The following is a 6,956-nucleotide window of genomic DNA, read 5'->3' as shown; positions in this document are numbered from 1 at the left end:
CAGCCCCTAATTAACCCAAGCATATTGGACCCCTCCCTTGCCCTCACCTCCTCATGATCCCAGCCCCATCCCTACCCTGGTGGGAATGTGGAGTATGGCCCCCTGTCCCTTCCCTAGAGACCTCTCACAGTTCTGTTGCCCCTTTCCACCCCTGGACCTTATGTCTGAGCAAATGCACACCATGAATAGACACAAGAAACCTAGGTGGACATGCTCTGCTAACCAGCTGGGAAGCACTGGAATCTCTGCTGAACACTCACACAAACCCACACCTTACACAGAACACTGACGGCGGCTGCAGCACAAAGATGGAACTTCCTCAAGGAGGTGATTTTTCTCCTCAAGTCTTTTTTTCTAAGGCAGCAAAAAGGGGATGATTTCTGGTACCCCTCAGGGTTTTCTCGACCAATTAGGCCTGATTTTGGCAAGAAAAATTTAGGTTACTTATGTCAGGAATGTGCCAGGGGGAACTCAATGCTGCTGAAGGCTGGGAGGAATGTGTCGCCCAGAGATCATTTGCATGAGAATGCAAAGGTGTGCATGTGTGATACCTTGCAAAGAATGCTTGATGGGTAGCAAGGAAGCAATGAGGTTTTTTTTCGATTGTAAACACATTGTTGTAAAATCACAATTTATGCTAACACTCAGCAGAAGAATTGTGAAATCTCACCAATGCCCCAAGTCATTGTGGGGGACAGGGCAGTTGGTGTATCTGCATAAAACATGGATTGCACAGGGTTCCCTTTTTGAAATCAGTGTAAGTGGAAGAAAAGAAAGTTGCAATGCAGTTTGGTTCTTGGTGTTGTCTTTGACTTGGTGTTATATATATGGCATTAACTGAAGAAAAAACTACCAGTTTGCCACAGTGAGGAGGGGAATTTTTCTACGCTCATATTTGCAAAGTAGGTGGCAACCAAGTACCCAAGAGACAGCAGCTCTTATTGGCTCTTATTCTGCCTGATCTTTAGATATCAAAGTTTCATGAAAAGAAAAAAAACACACTGAGGAAGAAGGCAGCGCTCTTAATGATTCTTCCAGAAATGAGTTGGCCCCACTGAAGAAATAACAAGAGAGAGGAGCACTGGTACTGAGCATGTGATGACTTACAGGTTAGGCCAAAGTGCTAACCACAACACTGCAGCACACACTGACAGTTTGGTGCTTTTCTGAAGTGTTCTCAGGAGCCAGTGCATCAGCCACATTCTCTTTGAACAATGGGCAAGAAAAGGGCACCAAGAACTTTTAAAAATGTCATCAATAACAAAAGTGCAATAGCTTCTCCAATTCCTTTTTTCACAAGGAGACGAAACACAGCCAGACCTTCCAACCATCAATGTTCATATCCACTCAAAGTTTCCTGCCACCACCCAGGGACTCCTTCAACAAAACAGGAAACCAGAATGCAAGACCATCAATGGCTTCTCTTCTAGCCAGTGCTTGCACCCACAGCACTTAGGAGAAGCAGACACAGTGTTCCCAGGCTCCATCCCCAGTGCACAGGAGGTCCAGCAGCACAGTCACAGCCCTGCCAGGCGCAGGAGAGGGAGCAGATGTAAACAAGCCAACTGGACATCCCCTCTGTCCCTCCTCCACCACCCTGAACCCCAACCTGGCATCCCCACCCCAGACTCTGTCTCCCATTCCCCACTACCCTGAGCCATGGCTGGGAATTCCCTCTGACCCTGCTGCCCCTCAACCCCTGTCCTAGGCCCCTGCCGGATGTCCCCACAGACCCTGCCTATCTCCTCCCTCCACTGCCTTGATCACGAGATTTACATGGCCCATGTTCCCTGCAGGGGGTAACACCATCACCCCCTGCTGCAACGTGCTTCCCATGGAGGGACCCCAGCCTGCTGCCTGCTCCTGAGTTCAGCTGCTCCAGCTCATCCAGAGCACATGGCCTTGCACCAGCAGCTGCCCTGTCTGCTCTCCTACCCACAGGCACAGAGCCCAGAGGAGCAGACCCCACAGCTGTCACCCCAACTCCAGAACCTTCTGCGTGTGCAGTGCTGAGCCTGCCCACCACAAAGACTGACCTACAACTCACTGCTACCCGCTCTGGGGCATCACCATATTAGGTACATGGCTCACATGTGCATCACCACTTTCTCTCACCTGAGGCAGCCCATGGCCATGGCTTCCTCCTTCAAATTCAGCCTCCAGGTCAGAGCTGTTCTTCTCAGCAGGTGGGAGAGGAGATGTTCGAACACTCTTTTGTGCCATTGCACACAGCCAAGCAGAGACAGCTCCAAATGCCCCCTCCACACTGAGAGCTTCCTGAAGAGCAGAGAAGGAAGGGGGGCACTGGTCTCACATTGCCTTGGAGGAAAAGGCTAGAGAAAACCACTTTCAGTGGAGAATGTGGGTATCGATCCCACTACCTCTTGCATGCTAAGCAAGCACTCTACCATTTGAACTAATTGCCCTCTAGCTAAGCAGAAGTTTTGCCCCAGTCACCTCATTGTTGAGTCCATATGTCCCTGCCGCTTCCCTGGCTCCTTTCCTAAGATGACACTTGCAAAACCAGTTCCTATCAGCTGGCTGAGGTGTTTAGACACAGCTGCTAACAAGGCCACGGTGGCGGTTTCAAGCTCTACCTGAGCCCTTGAGGCATTTTGACTAAGTGGCCTGGCTGCTATAGAAGGGGAGGTTCCAGCAGGCACAGGGAGCTGTGCAGGTCCAGCCTTGTGGGAGGGCTCTAAGGGAGTCCCTGCCTGCATCACAAGGCCACTGCCTGGGGGTGCTGGTGCCTGGCAGCCTGGCTTTGCAGTACCTGGTGTCCTCTGAACAGGTTCTGCTGCCTGTGTCTCCTCCCTGGGCTCAGACTTTCATTGAGCTGCCTGGGCAGGTGATCTACATGCAACAGGGAGCTGCGTCTACACGTGCACACGACTTCGAAGTAGCGGCACTAACTTCGAAATAGCGCCCGTCGCGGCTACACGCGTCGGGCGCTATTTCGAAGTTAACTTCGACGTTAGGCGGTGAGACATTGAAGTCGCTAACCTCACGAGGGGATCGGAATAGCGCCCTACTTCGACGTTCAACGTCGAAGTAGGGACCGTGTAGACGATCCGCGTCCCGCAACGTCGAAATTGGCGGGTCCTCCATGGCGGCCATCAGCTGGGGGGTTGAGAGATGCTCTCTCTCCAGCCCCTGCGGGGCTCTATGGTCACCGTGGGCAGCAGCCCTTAGCCCAGGGCTTCTGGCTGCTGCTGCGGCAGCGGGGGATCCATGCTGCATGCACAGGGTCTGCAACCAGTTGTCGGCTCTGTGGATCTTGTGTTGTTTAGTGCAACTGTGTCTGGGAGGGGCCCTTTAAGGGAGCGGCTTGCTGTTGAGTCCGCCCTGTGACCCTGTCTGCAGCTGTGCCTGGCACCCTTATTTCGATGTGTGCTACTTTGGCGTGTAGACGTACCCTCGCAGCGCCTATTTCGATGTGGTTGAACATCGACGTTGCCAGCCCTGGAGGACGTGTAGACGTTATTCATCGAAATAGCGTATTTCGATGTTGCTACATCAAAATAAGCTATTTCGATGTTGGCTTCACGTATAGACGTAGCCGGGGTGGCTCTGTGAACTGCACAGGTCTGTAGCATGCGCTGCTTTGGCAGATGCTTCATTTCTGAGAGCAGCTGCAGAGGAGATGATGGACAGTCAGTGTCTGTGGGAGGAGGGGTTCGCTCTGGGGCTTATTTTTATGCTTTTAATTACTGACCATGTCTGTGATTTATTTCTAGAGCTGTTCTGGGAGAGCTGTTTGAACGCACCCACCCAGGCTGAGGGGTACAACCAATGAACAAGCGGCACCCACCCGGGCTGAGGGGTACGACCAATGAACGAGCAGCACGCACCCAGGCTGAGGGGTACGACCAATGAACGAGCGGCACCCACCTGGGCTGAGGGATTCGACCAATGAACTGAACATCCCTCCCTCTCCACGGCCTCCTACTCAGAAGATAAATGGTACATTAGTTTGCCACAGGAGGCAGGATCCAGACATTCGGCACAATGGGGTGCCGGACACGTCCGACTCTGGCCTCAACCGAGCACCCAACATTCCCTGGGGTCTGGCCAGCCCCAGCGGGGGAGTGTGCTGATGGGAGGCAGTGTGTGTGTGGGTTATAAGCCTGTGTGTACTTAGCTGGGTTAAACTGGGATAAAAGTGAGACCATGAACCGTTCCAGCTGCACATGACTTTTGATTGGCTTTCTAATTGGTAACGATTCCAACGAAACCTGGTTTGGAAACAATTCACTCGTTGGTTACTTTGAAGTAACCGGCACAACGTCAAAATAGCAAATTGTGTCTACTCGCGCCATGCTCTGTTTCAATGTTAAAGTCAACGTTCAGTGGCGAGACATCAAAACTGCTATTCCTATCCAAAGATAGGAAAAGCCCCCGACTTCGACATTGAACGTCAAGGTAGGGCATGTGTAGGGTTGTGGCAGGGACACACCCGGGACTGGGAGTCAAGCAGCTGGTCTGGGGCTGTCTCCGCCACTTTGCCCTTATTACAGGGAGCTCAGGGATATCCTGGGCCCCCAGAACACCTCCTCCCCCCAGACCACATTGGATACAGCAGCCGAGGAGTCCCAGCGGGCCTTGGAGCTGGAGTCCATCCCAAGAGGCCAACCTTGCACCCCAGGGCCCACCCGAGGAGCCACCTCTTGGGACAGAAGAGGAGGGGTCCTGCAGCAAGGTGGGGGCTCCTCATAGACCTCCCCTCCCACAGCACCAGCCGGGCATCCACCCACCAGCGTTCCCCCGACTGTGCAGTGGAGGGTCAGTGTACCCTGAGTGTACGTACCCTGAGTGTACGTACCCTACAGGGCACACACCTCCGTGCCATGGGGCGGGGGCACCAGACACGACCGGGAGCCCCACACACACCCAGGGGACCCAGACCTGCAACTGCCCAGCCACAGCATGGTCCCAGGATGGCGGCATGGCCAACAGCACCCTGCTCAAATCGCCACACATTCTGGGTGCACATGGCCCGAGCTCAAAGACCCACCTGGCCCTGTGTGAGCCAGGGCTGCCCATTGCAACAGCCTGTCCCTGGGGCAAGGAGCTGGGGCTTGGGGCATGTGCCTCAGTGCTGTGAGCTGCACCCCAGAAAGTCCCTTGCTGCATTGAAGAACTTGTCTACATGAGCCGGTGGCATCAACTCAGTTCCATTCTTATTACAGCAGCCCAGAGGTTTTCCAATTCAGGCCGGCCTGGATTTCCCCTCTGCCAGCTGCCATCTCCTCCCGGGAGCCACAGATCTGATCCCAGGGTAAGAGGCAAATCCCCTGGGACCATATCCCAGCCCCAGCTCCCTGCGTGGGGCAGACACAGCAGAGCTCACACTCAGCAGAGGAGCCGCCCTCGGCCCCAGCACACACTGTCTGTGCTGACCAGGGAGGGAATTGCACTAAGGGAGCCTGTGAAGCGAAGGGGCCTCACCACAGACCTGCAGCCCTCGCCAGTGCAGACGTGTGGTGCCCCCCACTCCTGACCTCCAGCCCCTAACAGCCCTGGGAAGCCTCTTACTCATGACTTGCAGCACCTACCAGCCCAGCTCTGTGGTGCCCCTCACTTCCCACACGCTGTCCGGATACGGGGCCTGAGGGCACCTCTGAGCTGGGCCCCCAGGGCCAGTCCTGTTGACACAGCTCCACACTCCCTGCAGGTGAGTGACTGTCATGAAGAGGATCCAAAGGGCAGCTGGTCCCTGTGAGAGGAGTCTGGGCCAGGGCTGCCTGTGGGACCTCCTGGAAAAGCCAAGAGCCCCTGGGAGGCCACTGACTGGCTGCCAAACCCCCGGCCCTGCTCAAAGGTTTCACACAGGGAAAGCTGTAAAGTCAGCCCCACCCCCAGGGCACAGGGATTTGCACTGGGCTGGTAATAGAGCAAAGGGGTTGTGTGGAGGGTCACAAGTGGGACTGAAGGGCAGAAGGAGACAGAAAGGCAAAATGTTCTTCTCGTTACGCTGCATCAAACACTCCCCCTGACGAGCTCCAGCTGGGGCAGCGCAGCCCATCCCCCCTCCGTGAGAGACAGGAGATAACTGTGCCCCACAGCTGGGCCCTCCTCGCCCCACCCCTGGGGTGTGAACAGGGAGAAAGGAGGGAGTGGGGAGCACAGAGTGAAAGTGAGGGGGGGACTCAGGCTGGGGGAGCAAAGGACGGGCAGGACTCCAGGCTCTGCTGGTGGGATCCTGCACTGGGGCAGGTGGGGAGAGAGGAGGCTTCCCTCAGGCACAATGTCTGTGCTGGGGAGTGGGAAGGGCTGGCTGTGGGCAGTTCATCACAGTGGTTCAGCCCCACAAAAGCTCAGCACTTGATAAATTGGGTTGGTCATCTTTAAAGTGCTCCAGGGCTGCTTTCTGGTTGAAGACACAGACTAACACAGACACCTCTTTATCAGGACCAACAGCTCGAACAAAGGGGGGGGCACCCTGGCTTAGCTGGCTAAAGCACCAGCCTAGTAAACAGGAGATCCTGGGTTCAACTCCCAGTGGTGCCTTTTTGGATGAAGACACAGACTTAGGCAGACACCTCTGTGTCAGGAGCAACAAAACTCAAACAAGGTGGGCACCAGGGCTTAGCTGGTTAAAGCACCTGTCTAGTAAACAGGAGATCCTTGGGTTCAACTCCCAGTGGTGTCTTGTGGAAAGTCCTAAACAACATTTTCCTACCTGTGTCTGGGGAACAGAAGAGCCCTCCCTTGGCAATCCCAGCCATTGCTGGGGAAGGTAAAGGCTGATGGCAGAGGGGCATTGGAAACTATCCAGTCGCAGAGCAGAGCTCAGGCAAAGGGAGCTGGGACTGGTGTTGGGAAGGTGACTCCTCTGGCTGCAAGAGCAGAGTCTGATCCTCCCAGCGCTGGGGCTCTCTGGGGCTGTCTGTGCACACAGAAGGTGGCAGTGGGGCAGGGCAGGAGAGGGAGAGTTACTCTCCTCTCACATCCTT

General features: G+C 54.9%; 1 non-coding gene across 1 annotated transcript; it reads left to right on the top strand.

The window, feature by feature from the left end:
* Positions 1–6,577: 6,577 nt before the first annotated feature.
* TRNAT-AGU (transfer RNA threonine (anticodon AGU)) lies at positions 6,578–6,652 on the top strand. The gene has a single exon. It is a non-coding gene; the product is annotated as a tRNA-Thr (tRNA).
* Positions 6,653–6,956: the final 304 nt, after the last annotated feature.

The sequence above is a fragment of the Carettochelys insculpta genome, chromosome 7 (genome assembly GCF_033958435.1).
Source record: "Carettochelys insculpta isolate YL-2023 chromosome 7, ASM3395843v1, whole genome shotgun sequence".
Classification (NCBI taxonomy): Eukaryota; Metazoa; Chordata; order Testudines; family Carettochelyidae; genus Carettochelys; species Carettochelys insculpta.
The sequence above is the reverse complement of the archived record's forward strand: the minus strand, read 5'-3'. Positions and strand labels throughout refer to the sequence as shown.